The following is a 23294-nucleotide window of genomic DNA, read 5'->3' as shown; positions in this document are numbered from 1 at the left end:
GGAGGTGATCTCTTGAGTTGGGACACCTCAAGGTTGTTCCTTGGGGTTGAGAGATGCCTTTCCAACTGCGGATCTTTGGTAAGTGACTGATATTTTGCGTAACCTTGTATCGCAGGCCGTTAAGAGCTTGTATTGGTAACTTTGAATCATTATCATATCCTCTGTGCAGTAAGCAATAGATTGAACCTTGCCATCGGACTTTGTTAAGCCTCGATTTTACAACATCTTACTTCCATAAAACCACTTGTGCTGCTGCCTTTGGCGGTGGTTGTTTAAGCAGTCCAAATCCGCTCTGCGACACTCCTGCAGTGGCGGTTGAACAAACAAGGGCTTCTGTGTTGCGGTTCATTGCTTTACTGCACAGGCTTCCCATCAGCTCTCCACGTCCAGGCTCAATAGTGCTTACCCAGGAAAAGGTACTCGTCCTTATCAGATCACCAAGTGGGAACGTTTGCCAAGTGCCCACATGTTCCTCGAGAGACCCTTGGGGCTGGGTTGCTTGGAAGACAGTGGGAAGTGACTCCCCGTTCTTCTTCCACCTACTGTCGGAATGCTCTCAAGTCTGCACACAGAGATAGGCAATTCCAAGATCAAATAATTGAGAAAGAGGTCTCAAAGGTGCTACGGAGTTCAAAATACTCTTTGGGCATTACCAGCGCTTGGACACCTTGCAACCAGCTCTGCTGGTGGGATCCTACCAGGGTAGAGAGGGAAGTGAGGTCCCTTTGAAGTCGTGCTGGCAAGGAAGAGGAATTAATTTCCAAATGATTTGTTTTATGATGGAATAATTTAAACATTTTAGATCTACATGAGTGGAGCAGTCTTTGGCACCTTTATGGCACTTTTTCTCTTCAAAGCATTTTCCAACTGGAGCTAATTAAACCTCGCAACATCCCCAGGAGATTGCAGAATAAGTAAGATCTTGGTAGTGGTTCAGAATTTAAATTCAGTGTTTTTAGATTTGAGATTTTTTAAAAAGCGTTTAGGATTACTTTGCCAAAATATTTTTTTCTCAAGGAGCTGAGATTCTGAAAGTTTCTTACAAGCTCACGGGGAGCCAAGCGACAGCTGAGGGAGGGAGAAAGAGGGAGAGTAAATGTCACATTAAGTATATGCCAAGAATAAGCTGGGTGGGGGGGTTTTCCCTGTTTTATTTGGAAAAACCTGCCCTTTTTAATGGAGGGAGGGAAACGAAACTTCGTAGAATAGCAGTAAGGAAACAGGGGAAGCTAAACTTTCTGCTTTTCAGGAGTTGAACAAGTGGCTTATAATGATATTTGCCAGAAATATTTCATGTTGGGCAGGTACTGGCAAACTGTGCACCTTTGGGGAAGTTCATATTCTTTTGGATTTTTTCACCCTTTCCAAATTCATCCATGCTGGGAGGGATGAGTCAGGCTCCAAAACACATTAAGTCTTCCCTTCTTACTATATAGATGTCTGTAACTCTAAAAATCTTTTGAAATTTTCATTTCAGCATTCCTTCATGCCGACTCCATCCTGAACAGCAAGAGCAGCTGGCTTTTTCTCTGTCTTTTGTTTTTTTTTTTTTTCTTTCCATGTTTGGACTTTAAATATTGCTATTCTATTTACTGGGTTAAAAATTGCCTCAAGTAATTAGGAAAAATACTAGAAATACTGATTTGGGAGAGTGTGTCCATCCCAGACCCATGTCAGCCCCTTCGGAGAGCTTCCTCCGTGAGTCCTGCTCGCTCCAGAGCTTTCCAGGTGTTTGGGTGGCAGAAAGGCTCCGGCTGCGTTGCACAGATGTAAGACCAGGGATGACGGTACGTGCGGTGGCAAAGTTGCCTTGACCTCTTGCTGAGCCTGTGAAGGTATGAATGAGACGGGAGCGTTGGAGTTTCACCTTGTTAACTCTTCAGAACATGGCACCAGCTGATATTTTGGGTGCCTGTTAAATTCTGTATGAAACATGCCACCTACGTTAAACTTAGTTTTTTAAGATGTTGATGGATTGATTGCTTGTGAAGAAAAAGGAAGAATTTTGTCTCATGCTGCTGGTATTGTCCTGATGTGGGGATGTCCTGGACCCTCTTCCTCCGCACTGGTGCAAATAGTCAGAGCGAGCACGTGGTGGAGGAGAACCAGGCCCTCTGTGGTTATGCCTCACTGAGAGTTGGGTAAAACGCCCCTTCTTACCTCCTTGAAGGGTCATCCAACAATGACTCATGAGGAGAGTCAGCAGTGCAGCACAGCCCTCTAGCTCCCAGGCTTTGGCTCTAGTGAGCAGGCTGTATCTCCACCATGGGCACGTGAGGGATTTGAAGGAGCTGTTGCTTCGTATGGAGGTGCACATGACTTAAAGCCTAGAAGGTGCTGTCTTTCCTCCCTTCCTTGCATGGGGCAGAGCTTGCAGTGCAGAGCTGAGTTGTTCCAGGACATGGTTGTGATAATTACTATGTGAATAAAGAGGAATATTCCTACTATGATGGACTTCACAATTCCTATCGTTCTTATGTGGGAAGTGCTACAGTGATGTGCTGCAGCACAAAATCCTAAAATAAATGCTGGACAAGATTTGTTCTCCAGTGACTGGCAAGGCTGGAGCCAGCAGAGGCACAGGCTTGAGAGGACCAGCACGGAGAGGACCGTTGCGGACCAACTTGGAGAAATGTTTGCATGGATAGAGCAGCCCGCATCCCCGTGCGTGTATGAGATGCTCCTTTCTGTTATCCCAGCTTAACAGCTGAAGAGTCCCAGTGCAGGACTTGAAAGAAAGGAGAAGGAATTTTCCAAAAGAGAGAGTGGTTTGGGCAAGGGTGGATATCTTTTCGGTTTTGGTATTACATAGGAGACCCTAAGCAAAGCTCACACATGTGGCTGGGCTATCGGCGCAGTGGCCGACGGCAGCGTTTGCGTGCTGTGGGGTGTCACTCTCGATGACGGTCACAGGAACGTGCTATACAAATGTGCCTTTTCTGTTGTTGATGTTATGTTTAAATACATCTCGGGAGCCTTTGCCGTCGCCTGGGGAAGATCTTGTTTGCCCAGTTCTTCCTAGAGTGAGCTTCTGCCCTGGGCACCTCGTGGTACGGGTGCCCTTCCCGCCGGGGCACTGGGAAGCCAAATGCCCCAGTGACCCAGCCCGAGGGGTCCCCAGGGAACGGCCCCGGGGTTCCTCAAAGGCAGGCGCTGCGCCAGCAAACTCGGCTACCTCCCAGGGTGTGCTCCAAAAGCCGAGCTTTTTGCCTGTGCCTGTGCAGCTCTAGGGCCAGGATTGCCGTTTTCCATAGAAGCAAGCTGGGGGCAGGCTCTGACCCAGGCTACACGTGTGAGCCTCAAAACGGCACTGGGAGCGGACTGGAGAAGAGCCCAGCCCCTTTCCCTAAAAGGCCTTACCTGGCTGAAATCTCGTCGTAATCCTTCCCAGGATTCTCGTAAGTCACTGATTTTGTTTCTTTCCCTCCTGGGGAGGTAGGAGACATTTCCACTGGTTGTGGAAAATAACAGGGCCCGTTTACTTCCAGGACCAGCTTTGGCTATTCTGGAGCTGTGAGCACACACGGATAGCACGCTGTTCCAGGGAAGATGTTGCTGGAAAATATGAAGCCTTGTTATCTTTTTTTTTTTTTGCGTTTTTATTTAGCCAAACAAGGTTTCCATAGCTCCTGGACAACTCTGCTGCTGAGGGGAAAAAAAAACCCAAACCCATCTCATTTCTTCACCTGCCAGCTCTCTGCACTAATTTTGTCTTCCTGCTTCAAAGCAGCCTCATGCCCAGAAAATGTCAGTTCAAGGCGAAGTTTTGTCCAGTAATGAGCCAGTGAAAATTGTTTCATGTAGGATCTTCTTGTGCAGCTATCAAAACTCCGCTTAGGTGGGAGCAGAGCTGGGCTCCCGGGTCTGCTCTGAGCTCCTCGCTAGGGTGGCTCGAAACCAAGAGTGTGTGTGTTGCGCTTCAAGGCTCCTCCGCGTGCTGATTTATGGTGGGAATAGCTTTGAGCGCAGGTAGATGAAAGGAGCATCCCTGCATCTCCCACCTCTTTCTCAAGCCATAAATTCATCTGCTGGTGGGGGGAGGGGAAGACCGCATAGCTTGCGCAAGGGCTGTGTAAACGCGACGCTGCTCTGCGCTGATGTCGGGTTTTGGAGAGCCTCTTCCCCCGCTGCCCTCCGCCCCACAGGGCGCTGCTGCAGGGACCCGTGCGATGTTCCCCCAGCCGGGTGAGTGTGCGAAAGGGAGCCGTGCCGCTGCCTGCGCTCCTGCCAGCGCTCAGCCCCGTGACGGAGGCTGGAGGGGCCGCATCTTGACCTCGGGTGCGCAAGCCTGTAGTAAATCAGAGTCTCTAGTACATCCAAAAGCCAACTTTCCCCTGCATGGAAAATACTGTGTGTAACACCAAGAGACAAATACCAAAGTCCTTGGCTGGTTCTTTAAAAAAAAAATAAAAAAAAAGATCTCCCATTGGCCCTGGTGAGAGTTTTGCCTGAGTAAGGCCGTCAAGATTATGCATGCTAATTAAATGAACCACCCATCCCTTCAGAGTCTGCTCTCTGCTGGGAATTCCCCTCTGAGTAACTTGCTCCCAGTGAGGAAAGGAGTTGCATGAAAAATTTCCCAGATGGTGAATCCGTTAGAGAGAATCACAATCTGTTTGTGGCTTTTTCAAACAAAAAAGAGCACAGGAGACGCTGCGGAATAAATTTGTTGTTGCAAACCATTTGCTCAGTAATGGGGAGAATTTAGATGGGCAAAGAGCTTTTTTTTTTTTTTTTTTTTTTTCAGAGGAGTCTTATCTCCCTGCCTCTAAAAATGAGCAATGGTTTAAAAAATCAATTAGAGCGGTATGTATTTTAAAAGCCTGATGCGGTTACTTTAATGATGCCTGTTCGTTTATTCTGACATCAAGGGTGTCTGAAGCCACCGAGGGACAGCGGCCTGGTCCACGCCAACCTCGAAGGAACAATTGCTGCTGTGTGCTGCGCCCGCCCGGCACAAAGGAGCCGTTTCACACAGAGCCACCGCGTCCCGGCAAGTCTCCTGCCGGCACCCCTGGGTGCGGGGACCCCGGTACCCGGCCAGCCCGGCTGGGCCAGCGCAGGGCTGACCCGAATGCCCCCTGCGATTCGGGCCCAAAGCCAACCCCAGCCAGGGAGAGGGACTGGGGAGGCGATGGGGCAGCCTGCGGCTGGGCGAAGGCCTTTGGGCTGGGGCGGGCGTTGGCGGAGCCCGGCAGCGTCCCAGGCAGGAGCCAGGGAGGACTCGGATCCCTGCTTCATCCATCGGAGCCTGAGACACCGCTTCGCTGTGTGCAGCCTGGCTGCCTGGGCACATTTCACTTAAAATCTGGATTTCATACAAAGCTCCAAGCCAAGAAAAATTCTTCCAAGATTTTCTTTTTTTTTTTTTTGTTTTGTTAATTTAAACTTCAAATGAACACTGCTTAATAGTGTGTTGGAAACGCGTTTGCTTGCAGTATGTGCAGTGTGGGCACTGTTGCTTCCTCCTTTTCCGTGTGAGGCTGACTGCAGGCTGTCCGGTGGCAAACGTGACACCCGGCGTTGTGCAATGCAGCGGGGCTGGGAGTGCGGCAGGCGAGCGGGGAGCGGTACGCACGGCCAAAACGAACCGAATTTTAAACGTGAGGTTTAAAACCGATGGTGAATTTTTCTCGTGCATACAAATACTTAGTCAGCCCGTGTCCTTTTAATAACTCAGTCCTTGTTGCTAAGAATTAGGCTAGCGTGCTGTCTCTGCTTTGCCAGGTTCAGTTTGGGAGAGATTTATGTGCCTTCAGGATTGGTACAACTTGCTGAGCTTCAAGGACTGAGGGTCCAGCGCCAGTCGCACCGGGGACCTGCACACAGTTCCCTTGTGCTCCAGCCTTTCCTAACGAACCAAGCTGGCAGTCCTGATCTGCCAAGAAATTTCCTATTTACTGTTCACCAGAGCATCAGTTGTGACAAATAAACAGAAGAAGGCAGCATTTCACTGAAAGCATTTCTATGTACTGGTTAAGACACTGTACAAAGAGAGCTCCTCGGGGTGCGCGGAAAGGCTTGCTTGCAAAGGGGCCGTTGTTGTGCTTAGGGGGCTGCTGTTAGGGCTTCGCAGCCCTGGCCAGGTAAAAAAAAAAATCACAGAAATACATGTATTTCTGAAATCTGGCTGTCCAAGTCCAGGGGAGCACCCTTCTCCTTGCAGTAGCAGGGGGGTGGTTTCCACAGAGGCTGTTTGTTTAAATTCTGCCTGTATTCACACGTTGCGAATGCCTGCAGGAAGGGATGAACGCGGCGCCTGGTTCTGAGAAAACACAGGGTAATTTTTATGATCAGTAACGACGTGATAGCAATGTGCTACAATAAGGGCAAGCAAATTTCACACCTCAAGGGCCGTAACCGCTTACGGGAGACGGCGGGAAGGGACTGATGCTGCTTTTTCCATTCTTTGGGAATTACAGGCACGCATGAAAGGGCTGTAGGATTTTTGGTCTCTTCCTTTAAAGCATCAAGCATCATCAAAGAACTGAAGTGAAGACCAAGGCTCTGGGTGAACATCTAGTTCTGCTGGAGTCAATGGCAAACTCTCAGTGCTTTCAGCGGGGTCAGGATTTCACCTTGTGTTCTTCTCAAACAAAACTGCCTGTTCCTGGGAAGATAAATAAAACATTTGAAAGCGATGCTCATAAGGTCAAGTTGCAATGTGCGTACATACGGAAGATGTAGTTGCCTTGTGTCGGTGTGTAGCGCAAGAAATATGAGGCCAGATCCTGAAGTCCCACTCATTTCAGGCCGCTGCTGGGGTTTTTTCCCAGCTGGACTTTGCTGCCGTGGTAGCTCCCACGTTGCTGCCGTGCTTCCCTGCTTGTGTGGAAACACTCGGTGCCTTTGAGAGCAGCGTGTGGATGGGGCCATGAGGAGGAGATGGGGTTGCTTTTCCTTGGTGAACGGCAAGCACGAGGGGCTCGGTTCAGCCCAGGTGTGGACGTTGCACCTCCCTGGGGAGGTCCCAAAGCCCCCAGCATAAGAAGAGGTGAGAAACCACCCCGCTGCGATGGCTCCCGCTGGGCAGAGGCACCCATCGCCCTCAGCTCGTGCTCCGTGGCGGTTGGTGCGGTGAAACCGCAGAGGGCAGAGGCGGGCAGCGGCCGGGTTTGCTCACAGCCTGCCCGTGACCTTGGACATCTTTTGCATCCTTCCAGCGCGTGATTCGGGGGAGAAAGCAGGGGCGGGGGCGGCGGCACAGCATCGAAGCGTTTGTTCAGCAATTGCTGCAAAAAGAAAACTTGCTTCCATCTGCAGAGATGCCAAGTGAGTTTTGTTTTGTTTTGGTATTTTGGAGGCAGGCCAAAAGCAGGATGTTGTGAAGCCTTCAGCAGCTACTGCCTGCTTGTTCCATACCAAGCATAACTTTGTATATATTTTTATCGGCAAACTCGGTCCCACGCGTCCTGATGCGCAAACGAGAGCCCTGGCTGCAGGGCTGCTTTTCCCGGGCGCTGGGCAGAGCAGAGCCCTTTTCCTTGGCTCTTCTCTTATGTCGGAGTTGCAGGAGCTGGCCTGCAAAGGTGTCTTTTTTTTTTTTTCCCCTGCCAGCTGCAAAGAGGAATAGCAAGTGGTTCATTTGGTTGGAGAGGGAAAGGAAAAAGCATTCAGTACCCGCTGGGATCCCTGCTCCGCGGGCTGGGTACAGGGGAGGCTTCCGAGCGGCGCTGGCTGCGATTCTGCAGAGGACGCAGTGAATTTCGGGTATTACTTTTTGCGTTTCACGTGGGGACGAGGCGTGTTTCTGCTTTGTCAGCAGAAGGGCCTGTTCTCTCCCTTGCACAATGGAAAGCCGCTGGGTATAAATAGCCTTCCTTGCCTGTCACCTCGCTGACTCGAATTGCCGTGCCCTGATTTAAGCCCTGCTTCCAGAAGATGCTTCAGGTGTGTGCTCTCCCCTCGGGACCGAACACACCGTAAAATTAAACGCCCGTTTAAGAGGCTCTGAGCAGCGAGGCTCTGAGCCGGTGTTTTTAGCACTTTCCAGAGCTGGGGCTGGCACAAAGGGGGAAGAACCGAGCCCGTTGTCGCCGTTTAAGCGCTACAACTGTTGCCTTCACAAAGGATCAGTGCTGGGAACGGGGAGGCATCTTAAGAGTGTCTGACAAATGTATGTGTATTCGGGGACCGCGAGCCGTGAATCCCTAACGCGGTGACGGGTATTGAACATGACAGAGCTCCGCGGAGGATGGAGCCGCGCTCTACCTGCCCGCCTCGGCAGGACCAGCTCCACCAAGCCGCCGGGATCGCGGGGTGGGACGGCAGCAGGGGGACAGGATGGGTGCCCGACGGGCACGGAAGGGATGGGTGCTCTCTCCTGTCTCCCTTGTTCATCTCCCGCCTTGTCGTGGAGAGCATCGCAGCTCGGTGCTTGGCAGTGCTTCCCGCATCACAGCCCCGCTATCACCTGGGGTCGGTAAGCGTGATCAATTTAATACCAATAATTAAAGTATTTATCTCAGGGCATTTAAGATGCGTGCTGGGCTGGGTGCAGAATCCCAACCTGAGCGACAGATCTGGGTCGTGACAAGCTGGGCAGGAGCACCCTGACGCCGTGACCCCGTCCCACCTCTTCCCTCGCCCCGTTTGCCCTCCCTGCATCCCGGTTGCCCCTTTGTTCCCAAGAAAAGCAGCCGAGGTGACTATGGATGCCTTTTTAAATGCTCATCGTCACATTATCCATCAGATACATATTTACAATCATTCATTAAATTAGGATGTACGTTTCATTCTTCTTTCTTAGAATATTAATGCCTACTCCTGGCTGAAATGCCATATGAATATTCATTAAAAATCAATCAATTCCCGTGCCAGGAATGATGTCATTTGAGCAATAACTGAAGCGGTAATCGAGCATGCTATGAAAAAACGACGAATGCCATCAGATCTAATGTTTATTGAACTCCGGGTGGGTAAATCACGGTAGGTTTTTTTCCATGCTTCTGTGTGCATTAACTGGTGCTCCAGTTCCTCCTCCTGCCTGGCGCCAGCGAGCCCAGCCGGAGCGGGGAGCACCTCGGAGCAGGTACGAGACGTCCCACGAGGATGGATGAACCTGGGGGCCGCGCGGGACGTCACACCGCTGCAGAGCTCCTGATGGAGAGCGGAGTAGAAATCTGTCTTACAACAATGGGAAACAAAAGCTCTCATCACTGTTGTGGGAAACCTGGGAAATTAATTGGCTGAAATCTTCTTTCCAATAGATCTTTGGCTGGCAAAGCTCTTTCTCATCGCTTAGGGCATTGTCCTGAGGGAGGTGAAGTGGTGGCTTTTCTTGGGTTGTCCTCCCCATTTTTAGTGGTGGAGCTACCAGGGCAAATACAAAATAATAAAGAGTCACACTGCGCTTCGGGAGGGATCATTATTACTCTAAATTTTCTCGAATCGAGACTTTCTCAACAAAGCAAAGGAGCTGTGCCAATGCACGGGCTTTGACTGTGGCTCCGGTGATAAGATCACGCTCTGGTTTTGTGGGAAACGTGAAGAGTTTTGGCTTGAATTCAGCAGCAGGAGCCGCTTTGGAAATCTTTTGTGTGCAACGCACCAACCTTATAAAAGAGGTCGTCTTCAGGATCTGCTTTTTGCCGTAGCTGCCGTATTAAAATCCTCCATCAGCCCTGCAGAACAAATGACGTGGAGCATTTATCCTGGGGAGAAGTTGGTTTGATTGTAACTAGACATATTTTCTAAAATCACTTTAATAGGCAAGATTGTCACCCAAAGAAATTTACATTTTCCCTTTGTAGCAGGGGGAGGCATCAAACGCAAAGATTTTTTATTTTTTCTTTTTTTCCCCTCCTGATTTCTGCCAAAAGAGATACAAAAATAGCCAGAGTTTAAAAAAAAATGAGCAAAACCTTGCTTGGAACTGACAGTCAGCCATCAATTTTGTTCTGCTGAGAGCAGCGCGAGCTCCGGGCCGCGTCCGCGGTGCTGCGGGGGCCGCTGCGTGTACTCAGTGGGTCTTGCAGGAGTCCAGCCCCGGCAGCAAGCGGAGCAGTGAGAGGCTCCTCCGGAGCAGAAAGGAGAATTAAAATGTGATTTCCGATGGGACTCAGGGCTGCTGGAGCCGTTCTCACTGGGTCATGGCGTGCCACCTTCACAGAAAAAACCCTGAAAATCCGGACACAATTCCCTCCTCAAAGTCTCTTCTGCGTTGCGTTGGATGCTCCTGGTTTGACGGTGCGGGGGTCGGGTACGGCGCGGCGGTGGTGCCGCCGGCAGCTCTGGAGGGGCAGCGGGCTTGGGGAGCGGCTGTGGGATGCAGCCAGCAGGCAAATACCTGGCTCCTCTTGTTTTTCTGAGTATTTGGGGGTCGTGTCACATTTTGTTGTTGCTTGCACCTTGCCGGCCCCTGCGAAGCATCCTCTGCCTGTGTGATGGCAGATGTAGGGCATCTCCCACTCGTCGTTTCCCTGCCCCGCGTGTCTTGCTGCTGGAAGGCAGAGCCTGATGCTGGAATCTGCTGAGCACTTCCCAGTTCCCATCCTCTCCTCTCCCAGCAGAGGCTGGGCTGAGTGGGCAGAGGAGGTGGGAGCGGAGCTGACAGTCAGGCGCTGTTTTCTCAGGGCTTTCTCACAGTGTGTTGAAGGTAAATACTTAGGAAATTTCACAGTCATAAGACATTAAAATTCATACCATGAATTAAGTTATCGCTTAATCATTCAGAAGATCACCTCGATCACTCAGAATTAAAATCCAGACTATCTCATGTCCAGCAGCAATACTTCAGGAGGCATCTGGGTCAAGCCCAGAGCTGCAGGGAGCCGTCGCTGGAGAAGACAGGAGCCCAGGTCTGCTGGTTTAAGATCCTCAGTGGGTGTTAGCGCTGGTATTATCCCATTTCCAGTGGTGACAGAGCCCCATCCCAGCAGCGTTTGCCGGTGACGCCGGGTCCCAGGTTCCCAGCAGAGGAGGAGCGGGGAGGCAAGGTTGCCTGCGTCCACCTCCCGCGCTGCAGCATCGGCTCATGGATCACGGCTCTGACAACGGTGACTCGCTGCATCAGTCCCATCACAGCCGCTTCACACCAAAATGTTCTGCTACAGAAAGGACGGGGAAACACAAACTGATTGTGCCAGTCTCTCGTTGACACGCTTAGCTTAGAAAAATTAAATGCCTGCCATCATCTCAGGTACTTTCACGCTCTCGTTGAGGGCAGCGCTGTCTCCCGCAGAGCAGACACACAGCCACCCGCTCCTCTTTCCACCTGGCCAGAGTTATCTGCTCTTCCAAAAGTGACCTGAGCTCCCTGATTTAAGGCATCTCGCTTGTGTTTCTGTGCCTCTGAATGGCAAAATGGTGAGGGGTGGAAGGGAATCCGTAGGGAGAGGCTGAACACCATTTATTTGCTTAGTGGTCAACTCAGTGGTCCACTTTAAATGAATTAATATTATTATCCAAGAAAGACTTTGAAAAAGTGATGGTTGTATCAAAAAAAAAAAAAAAAAAGAGACATACTGTATCTGCAGGGGATGTCTCCTCAGATGCATCGCCCCGCAGCAGGGGCTGGTCCTGACCGGAGTCCTCCCAGCCACCCAGGTTGCTTGGTACGGTAGTTCCCGCGCTAACGAGTCGTGTTCTCACGCAGCCGAGTGAAAGGTGGTGCGGGCAGGAGCAGAAGTCGTGGTCAGACCTTGAAGAGGCCAGAGAAGGGCTTGTAGAGCCCTGTGAGTCGTGCCAGTTCGAGTTAAATGCCATTTCTGAGCTGTAAAGGCGATTAACTATCAAGATCATTTTCAAGAAGAGGTTCTGTCCACCCGCACGTTGAGTCTTTAAGGTGAAAGTAGGTATTTTCCGGAAAGTTTTATTTTAATGCTGCTCCTGGGGAAAAAAGCCTGTGGTCTGAGTCCAGGGCGGTCAGGAGCCCCCAGCACCGGACCCAGCGCCTTCAGCTGAGCCGGGGCGTCCAGCCGCTGCGTGGGAATTAACAGCCCGCGTGGAAGCGCCTCCCGGGACCGCGTTGTCTCTTTTCCTGCTTGCACAGCCGCCGTGCCGTTGGGTAATAAATCACCACTGAAACAGGCCAACGCCACGTTCTGTTTGTTATCGTCCGGCTCTCGCCTCGCGGGAGGCCCGGCTGGAAGCACGCGGTGCCTCGCTCTTCTGGAGCGATTCTCACCACAAGACCTGGAGGATTTCTGTGCTTCCTGACGAGTGGAGCATTTCCGCACACGACCTTGTGCCAGTTTAGTCAGGACAATGCGGCCACCTTGGAGACACCCTCGTTAGTGTTTGTGTTAACTTGTTCCTAATTGTTTTAATGTAAACCAAATGAGCCCGGCTGCACCGCGTCAAGGGCGCGGCGTAGGGCGATGCCCGAGCCTTGCGTAGATGCTTAATGTGAAGAACTCAGAACTTTATTGGCTTCATTTATAAAAAATAATAACTCTAACATCCGATTCCGTCACAGGGGCTCACTCTGAGCAGCGTCTTGTCCCCCGGGTGACTTCATCGTGTTACTGGGGATGCCGATGTGGGAAAGCCCTGCCCGGAGGGGTGAGGTGGCAGAGCCTGCGCGCCGTGTTTCCTGTTTTTTGGCCGGCATTACATGGGCTGGAGCAGACGGAGGGTTGGGGTAGCTGGGGCTGTCACACGGCGTTCAAAGCTGGCAAGGAGAATACCCAGGGGAGAAAAAATAACTGAGCTGAACAGCCACCAAAGACAACAAACACAGGGCTTTCTTGGGTAAGAAATTGTCTCGCCGGGCCCTGCAGTTTTAGCTCAGCAAAGGGTTCCGGGGCTTGTCCCAAAATGCAGCGCTAGCGCCCGGCCCTCCTCAAGCGCGACGGGTGACAGGAGGGTGTGGCGGATACGCCGTCCATCGCCCCCTCACGGCTGACGGCGCCTGGCAATCGCCGTTACTGGTGTTGCAAGTGGGCTGCCATGGCAGTTCTCTCCCGGGGTCGTGGTCTGGTTCGGGAGCTTGGACACCGTCAGAATGCCAGTTCTGAGCCCTGGGCCTCCCGGGAGATCTCTGCGGGGCTGGCATGAAAACATTGCTGGGCTGGAATGAGACCCCCCGTGACCCAGGAGAGATTTACGGCGGCAGGGTTAAAGCTTTCCCAGTGAAATACGTGCCAGCAAGGCTCCCTAATGGGAGCTGAGTGTCATTCCGGAGCGGGAAGTGAAATGAAAACTCCACAAAGTGGTTGAGGAGCAGAGGAGCAAGAGACTAAGGAGATAAAACCTCAGGGTGGGCGCAGGTTGTCATTTCTCCTCTTTAACTCTGTTTTCTGAAGGGAAACAAGGGTTTCTGACACATTTTATTTTGCTTCAGAAAAAGGAGTCTCTTAGACAAACTTCTGAATCTTTGCATTTCTTCCAGCACCCTCTTCCAGCCCGGAGCTGCTCCGCTGGGCGTACGTGGTGATTCCGGGAAACATTCCAGGCCAGGTTGGACGGGGCTCTGAGCAACCTGATCTGGTTGGAGATGTCCCTGCTCCTGGCAGGGGGGTTGGACTGGGTGGCCTTGAACAGTCCCTTCCCACCCAAACCATTGATTCTATGATTCCCAGAGCCATAAATTCTGGGAGCAGCCCAGCCCGGTCCGTGGCACCCCTCAGCCATGTCGGTGGCCGTCCCCACAGCCGCGTGTCCAGAGGCAGGAAGATCAGGAAGATCTTGCAGGTCTTGTTTGGTACCAGGTTTGCTGGAAAGTCGCGTCTCTGCACAAAATAAATTTGTCCTCTGCTCACTGGTCTCCTCGGAGCCTCGGTGCAGCGGTGCTGTGCCGCGGGCTCCCGACGGCTGCGGGTCTGGTCCCCAGCCAGGCCGGCTCCCTCGCACGGGCGTTCAGAAACGCGACTGGAGAGGAAGATGCAAAGCCCATCTTAAGGATCTTCAGTGTCCTTAGAGCCCAAAATCTGGAGAAGGAACAAAATCTCTAAAGTTTTGCAGCGAACGGCTAATGTTTAACTAAGATCCACAGCCAGGAAGGGTTAAAACGACGTGGGATACTGCAGGATTATTTCTTCTGCTTCACTGAACTACTGCTCAGATGGAAAAAAAAAAAAAAGTTAGCTTTTCTCCTGCAAGAATGTAAATGTTGGGTGTTTTATCGAGTGATTTCTTCAGCCCCCAAGCCATTCTTCAATTTGAAATGCTAGATTAAAAAAAAAATGCAGGCAAGAGAGAGAAAGAAAGAAAATATTTTCATCAGCCCAAGAACACTTTGCGGGCATTATGGAAAACGTTGCCGATTTTGTTTCCTCTACTCGCTGAACCAATCTTCTGCATTAAAACCAGCGCAGTGGTAAATAAACATGTTTTCTCGAGCCCTGGAGCCATTCCGAGACATCAAATGGTACTTAAGAAATGTTTCTTTCTCCACCACAGAACATTTTGAAAATGTCCATGGCTGGAGGGGGGGAAGGTGCTCTCCGGGCTGCAGCATTAGCCGACTTTCTGCTCCCCCAGCGCCGGGGGAGGCCCCGGGCAACTCACGGAGCTCCGATTTTCCCTTCCGCTTAAGCATGTGGGGAAGGACAGGAGTTTTCCTGTCCTTCCTCGCAGCTTATGGACGCGGCTGGATTTCCTGGGAAGCTTGGAGAGGTAAAGGGGGCTTCCAAAATCCAAGCCGCCGGCTTGCATCCCAGCGCTGAGCCTGAGCCGCGCTGGAAAAACGTAGCCGGTAAACGAGGTGCCCTGGGGTGATGGTGCTGGTGTCGCGTCCCCGCGTCCTCTGCAACGTGGGGATGCTCCGACGTGAGCTGGGGTCCCTCGGGGAGGGACAGGGGGTGCTGGCGGTCCCCTCAGGGACATTGGCCCCCAGGAGGTGGTCGGGGTGGTCCAGCCTGGGGCATCTCCTGCGAGAGGGAAGCTCTTTCAGGAGGCGTTTCCTGTATTTCTGCTGGGATAAAGCTCAGCGGCTCCATTCCGCCGGGAAAGTGGCCAAATGGGCCACCACTGGCCCGATTCCCTCTGTGAAAGGGCGAGCGGGTGTCCGCGCAGGTGCTGGAGCGTTGGCAGCATCCTGCTGAGAAGCTTCCGTGAAAACCAAGGCAGGGGACGGGGCGCACCAGGCGCCGAGGGCAGTGCGGCTCTGTCTCAGGAGGCAGTTCGGGAATATTTCTCATGCATCATTTCTAAAAAAACCCCGATTTTATCTGCACAGCAAAGAAAATGTGTTTGTCCTGACCTGACACTGTTTTTTAAAGTGTCAAGTGCTAATGAAATTCCTCAGCCTTGAGCAGTTCTAGGCATCCAGTGCTGATTTTTAAAATACGGGGATATCTTGCTGCAGATTTTTAAGGCAGCCTCGAAATGATAAATGTTCGAGAGTGTGAGAGAAAAGAAACTTCCAGATTCAAAGAAGTTCTGACACAATCTTGCATGCAAAACAGAGAGAGGCTCGTGCTTTAAAGAGGTTTTTGTTATTCCTTTGAAATTTATTTAGGCGATGCAGGGCTAACACTGCGCACTTTAATCATGCAAATAGGTTTGCTGATTTTAATATTTTGGGCTTAGAGAAGCAAGAAAGCAAAATGGCCTTTTTTTTTTTTTTTTTCTTTTCCCTAGGCTATGGGATGAAATTTGGAATGGAAATTTCAGTCCCACTTCGGATAACTGCTTTTCTGTGTAACGCTCACGGGGCTTTTTGCGGCAGGAGAGGGTGCGGAAGAGTGGAGCTGGAGGCAGCCGGGAGGCCGGGCGCAGCTCTAGCCCAGGTCTGCGGAGCCGCGGGTCAGCGCAGGTCTCGCTTTGCGGGGACATCTTCCTCCGACACTAAAACCCGGGCTGCGAGGCTGTCAAACCCCAAATCCCCTGGGTTTTGCTGGGGATGGGAGCTCTGTGCCCCCGAGGGCTTCCCTTCCCCAGGTTGCCCAGAGAGGCGGTGGATGCCCCATCCCTGGAAACATTCCAGGCCAGGTTGGACGGGGCTCTGAGCAACCTGATCTGGTTGGAGATGTCCCTGCTCCTGGCAGGGGGGTTGGACTGGGTGGGCTTTGAAGGTCCCTTCCCACCCAAACCCTTCTGGGACTCCATAAACCTCCCAAATGGCGTCCGCCGCCCCGTCCCACCCTGCAGCTCGCTCGGTCGCTCGTGAGCACGGCAGCTCCTGCACGCGGCGATTCCCGGCGGGATCCCGTGGGACGCAGCGGTGGGGACGCAGCGATGCCCCGTGCCCACGCAGCCAAGTTCGGCGTACGCGCCGGCGTTACGCAGCCAGGGTGCGAACCAGTAATCCTTTGCAGGACCAACAGCTGCAACGGCCGCGGTTCTGCCGGGACTGTTCTAGTCAAAAAAAAAAAAAAGTAAAATAAAATAGGAGAGAATAGAATAATGAAAGAAAGGATTAAAATAATGAAGTTGAATAAAAATTAAAAAATGAAACAGAAATAATAAAATTAAAAAAATAATAAAGGTAAATAAAAAATAAAAATAATAAAATTAAAATTATAATTTTTAAAAAGTAAAAAAAGAAAGAAAAATAAAATAGAAATAAAAATGAAATAATAAGGTGAAATGAAACCTAAAACAATAAAGTGAAATAAAACTAAAATAAAATTAAATAATGAAATAAAATTATAAAATAAAAATAAAATATAAAGTGAAAAAAAATTAAAGAAAAAATAATAAAATGAAATTAAACATGAAACATAAACCAATAAAAGAATAAAAGGAAATAAAATGAAATAAATAAATAAATAAAATAAGAAAATAAATATCACTTAAAATAACGAAAATAAATAAATAACGCGATAAATAAATGACATTACAAAATCGACTCAGAGCAGCCAGGGCCGAGCCAGACCAGACAATAGCGCTCCGCTCTCCGCCCCCGCGCCCGCACCGCGCCGGTGTCCGTGCGCGGGTCCCTCCCCCCGCGGCCCCTCCTCCCCGGGCGGGGGCATCCCGGGGGGGGCGGCGGCGGCGGCGGCGGGAGGTGGGACCCGCGCACGGACACCCCCCCCCCCCCGCCGGCCCGCCCCGCCCGACTCCCCCGCCCCGGGGGCCGGTCCCACGCCCCCCCCCCCCGCCCCCCCCCGCCCTGCAGCGGGCCGGGCCGGGCCGGGCCGGTTCCGGGACTCTGCGGCGGCGGCTGCCGGCGCTGCTGGGCGAGGCCAGGCCGGGCCGGGCCGGGGCCGCGCGAGGAGCGGCCGGATCCACTTCCTGCCGCCGCACCGCGGCTCGCGCCGCCGCCAGGCCCAGGGCAGCCTCGGGGGGGCCGCGCCCCGCAGGTGAGGGGCGGGAACGGGGTTTGTGGGGGGGGGGCACCCCGCACCCCCCTATATTTTAATAACTGCACACACACCCCCCCCCCCGCCCTCCGGTATTAAAACTCGGGGAAAGCCCTGCCGCGCGCGCCTCGGCCCCCCCCACCCTTTTTCGGGGGGGGGAAGCAGCCGGTCGCCCCTTTAAACAAGAACCATTACTGCGGTTACCGGGGGGGGGGGGGTTGGCCAAACCAGGGTGCGAGGGGGCATTTGGGGGGGTGGTGGAGGGGCGTGTTGGGGGTGCAGGGGAAGGGGTGACCCCGGGGTGTGCCCCCCCCCGTGGGAAGCGGGGTCTGGGGCTGGACCGGGTTAATTCCGCTGCGTTCTCGAGTCTCGCCCGGCTGTGCGAAGGGGTGCCAGCAGAAACCGTCCGGGGGGGCTGCCTGCGGCCGGACGGGTTGGTTTTAATGGCTCGGCGCAGACGCAGGCTCGGACTTTCCCAGGGGAGGCAAACGCTGCGAAAGGGGAGATATTTAAAAAAAAAAATACCCCAAAACCCGGCCGAACGCCTCCGTTCGCAGCTGGGGAGCCGTCCCCAGGCGGTTGGGGTGCTGGGTGCCCTCCTGGCACGGAGGCGGTTGGGCTTCGCTGCGGGACGGGTGACTTTGCCCCCCATCCCGAGCGCGAGGCCCGTCTGTGGGCCAGGGGCGCGGGCGTCGAAGCGGGGGCAAAAATCGGGGTCGGCCGTTGGGTTTTTGTTGGGCGCGCTCCCCCGCCTGCTGCAGTCCGCGGCCCCGCTGTCGCTGGAGTGCGTTCGCTGCGCTCAAGGACTTCTCCAAACATCCTCCCCGCCGCAGGAAAATCCCGCCACGGCAGCGCATCGCGTCCTGCGCCCACCGCCGGCAAAGTGCGGGCTCGCTCCCCGCCAAGTCTCCGTTACTCGCTGGGTTGTTAATTTGAATATTTCCTTTTTTTTTTTTTTTGGTTGGTTTTTTTGTGTTTTTTTTTTTTCCCACCCCCTCCCTCCTTTCAGGACGCGTCTGCGAGGTTGCGGGCAGCTCAACGCGCTTCGTGCCTGCCGAACGCCTGCCTCGCGCCCCGCGTAACCGAGGGGCCGGCGTGCCGGTTTACCTCCTCCGGCTGAAATACCGAACAGGAGGAGAAGGTGAAATGGGCGAACGAAGGGGAACGCTCGCTGCCCCTCCGTGCCGCCGTCGCTCTCGGGCAGCAGCCATGCAAACCCCGCGGGGTCCCGGTGCCGGGTGGGGGGGGGGGGCGGGGGGGCGCTGAGAGAACCGGTCCCACTCGAAAGCGCGGTGCTCAAGCACAGCTCAGCCCAAATTACGCGCCTTGCCTGTAGCCGGCTGTTAAATAAAAATAAAACAGCTGGGCCTTTCCTGGTTAGCTGAGTCGATGCTGTTTGCCCAGCCTGGGACAAGAAGTCTGTGACCTGGAGGCGTGGGTAACGGCGGTAATAACAGTTAGACCTGAAGTAAGCAGCAAATATAAAATAATTAGGGATCTCGTCCTGCTCCTCCTGAGAATAAATGTCCTTCCGTAGCTGGAACTGCATGCGTTTGGGGTTTTCCCTCCTGTAGAGGCCTTACAGTTAAGGCTTCCAGGGAGAAAAGCTGTGATATTTGGATGCTGAAGGGTGGGGATGGATTTCTAGAACTTAAAATTCGTCAAAGGCTTGCGGAATGATACTGACCGTTGGGGCAGAGGTCGGTAGGTGCAGAAGCGGGAGCTTTCTGCAGCGCTTGAACGGGCCCCCCAGGGCCAAACGTGCCGTTTGCATTTCAGCCAGGGCAGCGTTCCCCAAAACGCCTTTGGTTCCCAGCCTTGGCCCCCCCCTTCCCCGGGGGTCACCCTTTGGGCCAGACCACGCCTTCGCCGCTGGTGAGGAACCAGCCCCCGGGGAACTTTTCTGCGCCGTCAGGAGCGCTCGGTGTGCTCGCTGCCGGCACCGGGGCTTTGGTTGTCTCAGAGCTGGTTTTGGTCCCCTCGGGATTTTCCCAGAGTCCTTTTGTCCCGAGAAGACGGACGCCTTTAGAGAAGATGCGTGCGTTGCTGCTCTATCTTGTTATTTTGGAAGCGATGTTTTCAGTGCCCTCTTGCGCTATAAAAGCCTTTTCGCTCCCCCAGCCCTAACTCTGTGTGTTCCTGCGGGAGTTTCCTTGGATTCGGGGCTGGCGGGCGCAGATTTCGGTTCCTCTCAGCGGGTGCCGGCATCAGGTCAGCGTCACCGCGGGGCGGTTGTGCTGCCGCTCCGGGAGGCGTAGAGCATCCTTACCGCTAGCGAATCTGGAAAAGAAATCTCTCCTCTCCTTGAACCCGAAGGAGCCTGGCGGTAAAGTCCAGGCAGGGCCTCTACGAGCTGGGGTTTGGTTCACATCCCGAGCCCAAGAAGCCGGGAGGCGGCTTTGCGGCGCTGCCGGTCGGCGCTCGGGGATGACGTGCCAAGAAATCTCGTGCCGGAGCCCGTTCGGCTCGGCGAGATCTGCGTTTGCTTCGGAGAAACCTCCAGCCTGGCCCGTGCTTGCCCGACGCCAACCATCTCGCCTCAAAATGGAAATATTTATTTTAGTTTGTCTTCTTATAAAGTGCAATTTCCCTGCCAGGCCTGCTGGAGGGCTCGTGTTGGGCCGCGGCGCTCCGCGGGGCTGTGCTGGATCTGAGAGCTGGTTTTACTGACGTACTGGGACTTAAACTGGTACGTGGCTGTGGGGAGCCTGGACTGGGGAGAAACAGCCTGCGGAAGGGCGATGTGACTGGGCTCTTGCTCTGCTCCGTGCAGTGCCTGTGTTTAAAAATACCCAGGCCTGACAAAATGGGGTTAGAAGGAGGCTTCAGCCGCGAGTTTGGATTTTCCCAGGTTTTCTGAGCCAGGCAGCTTTTTAGGTGGGAGAATGGGATGGGCTGTGCCGGGTCGGGAGGAACCAGTCCCGGAGAGTTTTCAGGATGCTGAGGAGCAGGGGGGGCTGCGCCTTAATAGCTTTTTTTAATTTTTTTTTTCCCTTCTTTTCCAACACAAAAGAAATAAAATGAAAGAAATAAAAGAGAGGCATTCAGCTGGAGGAAATGAATCGGAATTGCGAGTTCCCTGCCACACTTAATGGCCAGGGAGAGCGCTGGATCTCACTGCAATTAGCCTTCAAATGGAGCCCGAGCCGTCCGGAGCGCAGCCTCCCAGCCCGTCTGTTCTCCGTCCCGGGAAGCGGAGCCCGTAGCCTTCATCACCCACCTGGGATGGGCACCCCTCGAAGGGGGGTTGCGTGGGTTGGGTTTTTTTTTTCGTCGTTGTTGTTTTTTAATTGTTTCTTAAATCAAGGCTGCAGAGCGATTGAGAAATAGGTGAAGCGTGCTTAAAAGAGGGTGAGGCTGTTGGTTTTCTCTACCTGACTTTGTTTGCGAAGTGACAGGAATTTTGACAGGCTTTGTGTCTTTTTTAGCAAATCAAGTGTCATGCCAGGTTTGCCTGTGGATGAGATCATTTGCAAAATATGTTTCCCAGCTTGCTTCAGGCATAATTCATTGTGTCAACTGCAATTGCTCATTTGCTAGGAACTGTGATTCATTAGCAGTTTATTTTTTTTTTTTAAAGTTCAACTTGTTTTTAAGTAAATGTTTGCAGGCAGAACAGAAATTGAAAAGAATATATGAAATCTCACAGGCTTTGTATCCACAAATGCCGCTGTTAAGGGACAACTTGCTGAAATGCCGCGATCCCAGGGAGGGAGACGCAATCCCAGGGAGGGAGACGCAATCCCCGGGCGAGCTCCGCTGCGCGGGATTGCGCTTGTTTTTGTCATGTGGTTACTCCTAAACGGGGACGGAGGTAATAAAATCCGGACTGCTGGGACGGAGCCTGCCACGTAGAGCACTGGGTGATGGAAGGAGCGTGCGGAGCTTCCTCCTTTTCCTTGGCAGGGGGTTGCAGCCCGCTGGAGGTACCACGCTCTTCCTCATTGCCAGATCCGGCTGGGGCGGAATGGACTGAGGGACGCGGGGGCGGCTGGTATTTACAGCCCGCGCAGGACACCGGCTCTTGCTCCGAGCTCCTCGCCGAAGGAGGTGTTGGGGCCGGTGGTGACGAGAGCGATTATTTGTTTGGTGCGGTGACCGAGACCCCCGAAAGCCCGCGGCTCGATGGGATAGCACGAAGATAAATGGCACTTGGCGTGCGTTCTGCGCTGTACGCGTTCGCGGGGCTGTTCACAGGCGTCGCAGTTTGGCTTCAGTCTTTTTAGAGGTCCTGACATTAGACTTTTTTTTTTTTTTTTAAATTTGCATGTCAAGTACATTTTTGTGTTTCATTTCCTATGAAGACAAATATTTCAGTGCATTTTTTCCCCTGGGTGGGTGGATGGGGGGGCAGAAATCACAGCTACTGCTTCAGCAGCCACAAACTGCCCTCCAATACCAAACTGCTGTGTGGGGGCTGGATAAATTGAGACACTTCTCACAAAAAGATTTATTTTCTTTTTAAACTTCTCAGTGATTATGAACTGTACATTGTGACATAAGTAACATGAGAGGGTTTTTTTCCCCCCCATGCAACAGTTCTCTAGAAAGTACTCTTAAAATGGTTTTTTTTGTTGTTTTTTTTTTTCTGGGTATTTGTGTAGTCTCTCTGTTTTTCTACCAGCTTAAGATTTTTAGAGTTCGGAGCCAAAAAAAAATTGGGAAAGAGGGAGAGAGCGAGCATGGTAACGTGGGGAGTCTGCTGACTTCTGGCCGAGCGGCGCCGTGCCCGAGCGCTGCCAGTTTGCGGCGGAGGCCAGTGCCAGGAGCGAAGGGCAGCGGAGCGTGAGGGGAGGGAGGTGACTCCATCAGAGTGACCATATATAGTCACCGGGACGAGATTAAATACCTCGCCTCCCGGCGTCGTCCCCGCAGCCGTGAAGCCAATATCAGGATCTATTAATCACTTGCGAAAACGGGAGAAGAAAAATCCCCTTTTCTCTGCGGCGTCTCGTTTGTAGCAATCAGGGCTCTTCTGGATCTATCGATCTGGGGAGAGGAGCCAGATGTTTTTCATCCCTGGGTGTCTGGAGACCGAATTTCGGCAGCACGGCGAAGAGCGGCGCGCGCAAAGAATTGCAAGTGAAATAGGAGGGAGCTTGCGCTTACTCGGGCTCGTGGGCTCGGCGGTTGTGTGGAAAGGGTCCTGCGCACGGGTGCCAGCGCTGGCGCGGCTCCACGCGCGCGTTCCTGCCGTGGTATCCACTGGGAAGCATATGGCAGCCTTGGTTATATATATACATTGTGTGGGGGTACATGTTTTACATGCCAGCTCTCTCTGTCATAGGACAAACATTTACGCTTCGGTTATGCGAAGCATTAGGAAAACAAGGGGTAGGTTTGGAAATAACAGAATTCCTCGCAGCGCCGGTGTAGAAGATGCCGTTGAGCGATGGCACGGCGAAGGAGCGATAACGTGTGGGTGCTCGGCGCTTTCCAGGGCGCTGAGCTTTGAAGGGATTGTGCGGCACAGAGGGGTAACAGGCAGGTGCATAAATAAAGGGTTGGCATTTCAAGGCGTGCCATGTGGAAGGTGATGGCCAGGTGCCCGAAAGACACCGGGAGGGAGGTTTTGTACGTCTGAAGGCGGTTAAAATGACTTGGTTTCCAAGGGAAGAGGGGGTGGCCTGGCCAGCCTCTGGTGGGAGACGTCTGGCAGGACGGGATGGGACGGGACCCTCCTGGGGAGAGAGAGGCTCCTCTTTGGGCGCGAAGTTCGTGGCTGAGATCCTGCTGGAAGGAAAGTCCCACAAACAAGGGTGGCCCCTCTTCCTAGGTGCCCCTTCACTGGAAACTTGCCTCAGTGCTGCATCGGCTGTAGAGACCTTCAGAGGACTAAATCCGAGCAGGATAGCGTGCTTTTGGTTGTTTTGTGCTGTCGTTGGGGTTGGAATCACCCTCTCATTGCAAACTGAGGGTTTGCCAACGACGGTGTGGAGCGTTTGTATCCCTCTGACCAGATCTTCTCCCTTCTAACAAGTTCTGGTGGACGGCGAAGTGAACTGCTGCGGATTTTGCGTGGCTCCTGCGGTGCAGCCCAGCCCCGCGGGCAGGTGGAAGCACCCGTATCGCTCACTCAGTTCTACAAAGGGAAGTCGTCCGGAA

General features: G+C 52.9%; 1 protein-coding gene across 2 annotated transcripts in view; it reads left to right on the top strand.

Annotated features, from left to right (window-relative positions):
* Positions 1 to 23294, top strand: part of NACC2 (NACC family member 2) — a 77838-nt gene that overhangs the window by 6942 nt on the left and 47602 nt on the right. The window contains exon 1 of one of the 2 annotated variants that reach the window (XM_086764217.1): positions 17066 to 17189. The exons of the other annotated variant lie outside the window; for it this stretch is intronic. The gene's annotated coding sequence lies outside the window, so the exon portion shown is untranslated. Of the gene's footprint in view, positions 1 to 17065; positions 17190 to 23294 lie in introns of those variants that run through there. 2 annotated transcript variants of the gene reach the window in all.

This window comes from Chlamydotis macqueenii, chromosome 20 (genome assembly GCF_036417535.1).
Source record: "Chlamydotis macqueenii isolate bChlMac1 chromosome 20, bChlMac1.mat, whole genome shotgun sequence".
NCBI lineage: Eukaryota > Metazoa > Chordata > Aves > Otidiformes > Otididae > Chlamydotis > Chlamydotis macqueenii.
The sequence above is the reverse complement of the archived record's forward strand: the minus strand, read 5'-3'. Positions and strand labels throughout refer to the sequence as shown.